Below are 7,286 nucleotides of genomic sequence, written 5' to 3' on the forward strand. Positions count from 1 at the left end.
GGTGTCAGGGTGCGATGTCACAGCATAAAACAGAAGCACATTGACAAGATGAGAAAAAGATTATTAAAAAACTCACATATTTGCACAATTCAGATGTAGAACAAGTAAACATAAATAAATAGATAAATACATTTACTTTAAAAGGGAGAAAGCATGCATATCCAAACAATTACAATATAATTACAATAACGCAAACCCACTTTACGGATACCTGTACACATTCATTTCATCCATGTGTTTCATTTTAAGATTTATGGTAATATAAGTAATATATATAATGTTAGATATATTACTAATATTATACGAACAATAATGATTCCTAATAATTTCCTGTTTTCAAAATAAAGGTAAAGCTACTCCAAAGAACCAGATAAGAAACAAACAAACCCGTGGAGTAGATTATTGACTCAATACCACAACAACAAGGCTTTTGAGTACGGTTCATTTTGTTTGATGTTTTGTTCTTATCGTCCATCTGTTGGATTCACAAACAACCGACAAGTTTGACTAGAAGCCACAAGATGGCAGGATTGTACACAGTCTCAAACTAGGGTACGGCTTAGTTTATACAACCAAATAACCTCTGCAAGCTGAGTGAAGTGCACCACTGAAGGACCAGCATCATCTAAAAGCAGCTGTTAGTCTGTTTCCTACCTGGTTTGATTTTCATCTCATAAAAAAAAAAAGAAATTGACGTAAAAACATATATTTTTTTCTGTTTTGTTTAAATGATTTCCATCGCAGATAAGCAACTTAAAGGTGGTTACTCTGTTAAAGCGGTTGCGTATAAAAACACCACGAGAGATGAGATGAATGGACGACCCAAAGCCGTGTGAAGCAGGGCAGCAGAAACAGGAGGTTCAGCCTCAGCAGTCAATGCATGATTCACACCACTTTCAGCACATTCACTGTGAATATGGATCCCTGCAGTCACCCAATTCAGTATTCATTCAGCTCTCGTCCGTGCATGCACACCTTTGTGCTGAAGGTTTACCGGGGAGCCCGATGTGACGTCAAAGCTGGGGAGAAAAAAGAAACAGTATTGCCATGGAAACCCATCTCCCTCAGTTTCTCTATGATCTGTGATCTGAGAACATGAAGACAGTATTATTGCACAGACACGCAGCCCTGCACAGAAGAGAGGCGAGACACAATCCTTTCAGGATGGATGGGAGGGATGTTGACAGCAGCTGACTTCGTGTTTATCTTCAATGACGGACTGCTCCATGAATTAGCTTTTTATTGCCTGTTTAAAGTTGAACTCCGGACGAGTCCCGTTTATATCATGGGCACGAACATGAACTTCAAGGTTGACCCAAACATTGTTTGGGGTTGATTTGGGTTTTTTCCTGTTAATTGGACCAGTTGGTGGTAAAACGTTTGTTAGCTACACCAACGAAATTTAGCTTTAAAGGAACAGAAAACCCCCTAATAGTTCTTGCAGATTGGAGAGATGACAGTGAAACACGCCCACACGGCCCTGAGAAGGAGTCTAATCAGGCAGGTTGAGTGAAATCAGCTGTGTGGCTGCTCCAGACGTGTGCAAGGTCTTTACATGAGTTGGTGATCTTACCATCTACTCCCGCATGTCAATAACTATAATAAGCCTCCAATCCAATCCAGCCCACTGATGATTGGATGATTATTAGTGTCCTTAACCAGTTAGAGTTGTGATTTTTATTTTTAGAAAAGATCCAAGGAACTTGTTCCAAGTGAGAAGGAAAAATAAAAGTCACATTCAGCATGAATGGAACTGGATACCAAACAGGGGTAAAGGATGCTGTGTTTGGTGCAGGTGAGTTCTTTTTATTATTAAATTGGCCATTTTCTGCCTGTCAAACTTCTCCACATGCTAAAGTGTGTGTGAATAGAGATTCAAGATGGCGGAGAGGGGTGAAAACCAGAAAACACAAGAGCAAACGTGCAAGGAGTGTTGTCAGACGTTTGCATGCTTACCACCTCCAGCAGTAACGGCTACTTCGAAGGCCAGAGATCTGCAGGGAGTTGCTGTGCAAAGTCCTCGGAGAGCTTCGGCGGCCGCTCTGAGCTCGTCCGGCTGCGGCCATTTGACTTTGGTGCCAAAGTGCAAACTATAAAGGCGAACCGATCAGTAGTCCTGTGACTTCTGTGACGTGTTGATCTACGTTACAAAGAATTTCATCCCACCTGAAAGATGTGAAGAAGCTTCCCAGTTACAGAAAGATGCCATTATTGCAATTTATTTCATTAAAAGTTGTTTATCAGTTCATCGTTATATAAATATAATGATATATACAAATATATCTCCCTGTTTCTTATCTGCTTTGATGCGTAATGTGTCCTATAATATGAAGTCCTTCACAGTCTGTGTGCTTATCCATGGATGTGATGTGAACCATGGCACGGACCGATTCATCTACATTAAAAACTAATTATTTGGAGTTCTGCAGTGCGTTTTATGGAACAACAGTTTCCCTTGAAATACAATCATTCTGGAGTCATTGTACGATTATTTGGCTTTCGGCATCTGGGCAACGCTGGTTGAAGGTTGTTGTGTTGACGCCCCTTTCCCTGTGTCAGGTGTACTGCTCTCATTAATCAGTGGCCTCAATGCTCTAAATCATTATCACAAACAAACCAACATTGATCGTCGGGTTGAATATGCTGCTCTGCAGTATTTTGTTTGGTTCAGACTGTTAAAAGCTCATCTGGCTCAAACATGCAGTTCATATCTCCGGGGGTTCCTCTGTCGTCTCCAGGCTTTGGTGCACGTGTTGTCGTCCTCAGTCACGAGCAGTGACTATGCTGCTGCTGCTGCTGCTGCTGCTGTTGTTGTTGTTGTTGTTGTTGTGTGGGGCTTTGAGGTTGTTTGCATTGCTGACGTCATCACCCTGATTTCATTTGCACCGAATGGAGACGCCCCAACCAGCCTGGAGTCTGTGAGGACAGACGAGGTGATTTGATCCGTGTATTGTTCGATGCAACCGCACAATAGATCACATGTACACCGATTCGTTGCACCTTTTTAAACGCTAGTTAGCTATAAATTGGATGACATAAGAGATGGTCTCCAGTTTATTGACTCTCAGATTAACAGGACCTGGCTGTTTTGTGTGCACACAATTTGACACGGTTTGCTTCCAGTGTGTAAAAGGTGGGGCACCCTGTTGTGTAATAACTGACCTTGTGATAAAGGTGGCTGCCCTATTGTCATGCTTGCATAATGCAGATTTATACCAGACGGCCATTTGGAGCTGATTCATCAAGGTGATCGCTTCGTGTTTGCTGCAGAGCTGTGAGGCAAAGTCCCCCCTGACTTGTTTTTGTGAAAGAACCCACAGATGGCTTTAATTGTACAGCAGCTCGATGATGCATGCTTGCCAAACCAAACACTGGTTTATGACTTTGGCAGGGGGGGGGGGGAGGACTGTGACATGTCCAACACACACACACACACACACACACACAGAGGCAGGCAGACCTTGCCTGGTGCTGCCCGTCGCTGGCTTTCCGAGTGTTTACAGTGCCGTATGAGGGGGGATCCTGGGAGGCAGCTATTTTTAGCACTGGTTTCATCATTCCTCTCTCTCCGCGCTGCGTGCAGCTGCAGCCTGGTGCTGCATTCTAATGAAGAGACGAGCGAACAGCAGTAAAACACCTTCTGTTCGCTTCAGCCCACAAAAAAACAACAAAAAAAAACACTCAAACAAATGTCTTGGGCATCATAGTGACTGTTTTCACCTTTTTCATTTGTCCAGTTTATTTCACTCCGCGACACAGACGAAGATGAACTGCTGTGTGAAACCAAATTTAAAATTTACATGAGGGGGAGGCTGTAGCACGTTTTTGACCTGACCAGGCAGTGAACTCGGTCTGTACCGACGACGGATGGGAATGATAACAGTCAAGTCGTATGCTGCGGAACTACTGATGAGGCCTGCCACTGTTTCATCTCTGGGTTGCCACAACAGACTCAGCCTGTCACGTCTTGCATTGCGTAACGTGCCCCCCCCACCCCCACCCCCCCTTTCCTCTCCTCTCACCCTTCAACACTTAGTACAGAGAAATGAGAACGCCACAGTGACAGGAAGGCAACATCATCATCATCACTGCCTGGACAAGGGCATGCAACACGGTCGTGCTCTCAGTATCATTTAGACTTCTTTGAGGCTGCACTAATTCATGCCGCTGACCGAGCAATGTTTTTTTTGAGTTGGGACTGAGAATGTTTTGCATGACCCTCTCTCATTAACCACGTTTCCTGTTGCAACACGCTGCTGCTTTCAGAGACAGAAAAAAAAGAGAAAGACAAATTCAGCAACTAAAGCTGGTGAACATGATGGAGCACTTACAGAGCCAGATAACCTGAGCCAGGAGCTCATGGTGGAGACCACAAATAAAGTGAATATACGGCTTAAAGATGACGTTAAATGAATGTGTTTGTTAGTTTAATTTTGACTTTAATTGCAAGAGTGAAAGTGGAGATGAGTCTTTGAAACTGTATTTACATCATGTAGTGAGAATAATGTTAGTGAGTTTAATAACTAATATACCAAAACAATTGTAATCCAAATATTTATAATAATCAAGCTTTTTGGTGGTTCTTCAAAATAAATTTTGGATGATGGAAGAGGGGGGGAATTCGACTCCTGACGTCAGTGTTTTTAAACTCCTGGCTACTGACCGAATGGAAGACCCTGGGACAGAGACGAGGGACAATCCCCAGGAAATGAGGTTTGAACCAGGAGACCTCGGCTGCCCCGTCAGTCCTTCCGGTTAAATCTGTGTATATTTTTGGAAATAAGCTTTCTGTAGCATTCTCTTTGAAGGGAAATTGTCATAGAGACAAAACATCATAACAAGCCCATGATGGAATCAGAGGTTCCCAAAGCGAGGTCTATTGATAGCCCTGACGGAGCGGAAAACGGACATATCTGGGATGAACTGCAGTATTTTCCTTTCTTGAACCTTTCGTCTGAGCCCCTCCAGTTCCCTCTTGTTTTAACGTAACTGCAGGCATCTGAACTTCGCTTAAACGTCACCGGATTTTTAGTACATGGCAGCCACCGCATCTATTCTTGGAAATATAAACTGTTGCTCTTAAGCAGCACAGTGTGGTTTGTTTAGAGAGCCCGGTTGCGTCACATTAATTGAGATCCCAGTCAAAGTGTGCTGTGTTTTGAGCCGAGGAGGCACCAGAAGAGGCAGATAAATGGCAGACCCTGGGCCTGCAGTCGGACTTGAAAAGAAGCAGAATGTCTTTGACACATGCTGGAGATTTTCCATCTTGTGAGGAAAGGTCAAGGTTTTTGATGGTAGGATCCCTCCTGGCTTTAATGTCTCAGCAGATGTGCCTCTCGTAATGCAGGATAATATCTGTGTTTTTGTAGTTTTCTTCCAGCTGTTCAGGTCGTCCTTTTTTTTTTTAAAAGCTGAGTGTAGTACAAACAGCTAGAGGCTGGAGATATCAAGACTGACCTTCCTCCTTTTTAGAAGAGACCATTTTGCTTCCATTCATTCTGAAACTGCACGACGAATAACTTCTACGACTCCGCCGGTACAAACAGAAGTCCGATTGTATAGAAGTCTATGAGTAGATGACTGCCGTATTCCAAGATGGCGACGGGGAAATCGCTGAACTCAAGGCTTCAAAACGGCAGTCCAGTGCCACATCCATGCCCCATGTATTTGTGTTGCTATAGTGAACATCAGCTCGTTGTTTAACTGTCTGACCCACAGCTTTACTGTTTTGGTTCACCTCTCTCATCGTGTTATTTACACCCACAGCAGGCGGCTCTAAAAACCCACTATAGAGACGACTGGTTGGTGGTGAACAAAGTGGAGAATTTAGCAGCTGAAGAGCCAAATATTTCCCTCAGGAGATGGTAAAGACTAAAAACAGAGAATATTGGACTTACATCCATCGCGTGGCCGGAAACAGGACTTCAAATGAATGATGATAAATACGTAACAGTTGATTTTTTTGAGTTTTTGCATATTGGATAAAGGCATTAAATAATGAATTGTTTACACTTTAGTAGACTATAGCATACACTACAGTGTACCACAACAGGGAGGCTTCGTAGTCCGAATCAAGACTTCAAAACTTTGATATCACCTTTCAACCTTGCAGACCAGATACTCTTTCTGTTACCTTTCACAATACAAATAAAAGCCCTACTTATATAGTCAGAGGGAACTAAGGTTCACTCAGGAAGTTTCACGAAAAGGAAAATCAATTAAAATATCTGACAGTAGCTTAGGCTATGCAACAGTTTATGTCAGACAGACTGCCAGGTGCTGCTCAGGGTCAAAAGGATCCCAGTTGGTCGTCTGCCTGCGAATCTATTTACAGATTTTATTGAAAAAAAGTGTTGCGACTGTTGCGAATTTGCATCCCTGCTGCTGTGAATAGTTTTGATGTGAATGTTATTCATCACATCCCCTGTGATAAACTGCAGAATGAGTAAATGTTCAAGAATAGCACGCAAGACAAAATCACATCCATGCTTTTATTTCCTAAACCTTGGTTACAGCTCTTTCTTTTGTTTTGCTTTTTTTGACGTCATCTGTTCATCCGAACAATACATGAATCTCTTTTTTTTTTTTGTTGGCTCGTTATTCTTTTGTCTTCTAACATCAATATTTCAAGACGAGAGTCCTTCAGTGTGTCGTCTCGCCCCGAGCTGAAAGGTCGCAGCAGACAGGTTCTGCTTTCCGTCGCCGTCTCTCCGCCCTATATCTAGTGCTGCTTGTGTGAATGTATGTTAAATTGATTTACTGGGTGTAACGATGTGCTCAGTCAGAGCAAATGAGTCAGACGAACCAAAGGGAAGCCTGGTGTGTTTATGTCACGTCCACAGGAAGATGAATGAGGGGTGTTTCACAGTGTTCAACGTTTTCATGCATACAAAATGTTAATGAAGTATCGACGGAGATGGTCAAGCTCTTACATTCATTCTAGGGAATGGACGTGGGGTCTTAAACAACAGCCATTACAAGGCAATCGAGCTCTCTCTCTCTCTCAGTAACTTAATGTCAGGCTTCCTGAGAGAATGGAACGTCAACAGCAGCGCTACAAGGAGAACACAGCTCCCGTGTAGCGCTGCTGTTTGCCTGCAGGGTAAAATAACAAGGCCACGCAATGTGCTGTGCGGGACCGGTCGTCAGTGTGACGGGAAGTAAACGACCAGAGAAACGTCTCCACTCCTGGAGGGACGGGTAGACCGACGAATGGCTCTCAGAAGGCCTGGAAAGTGTGGCCCAACATTCTGAGAGGCAAACACGGCGGACAGAATGAATCTTGG

Source organism: Pholis gunnellus, assembly GCF_910591455.1.
Source record: "Pholis gunnellus genome assembly, chromosome: 12".
Taxonomy (NCBI): Eukaryota; Metazoa; Chordata; class Actinopteri; order Perciformes; family Pholidae; genus Pholis; species Pholis gunnellus.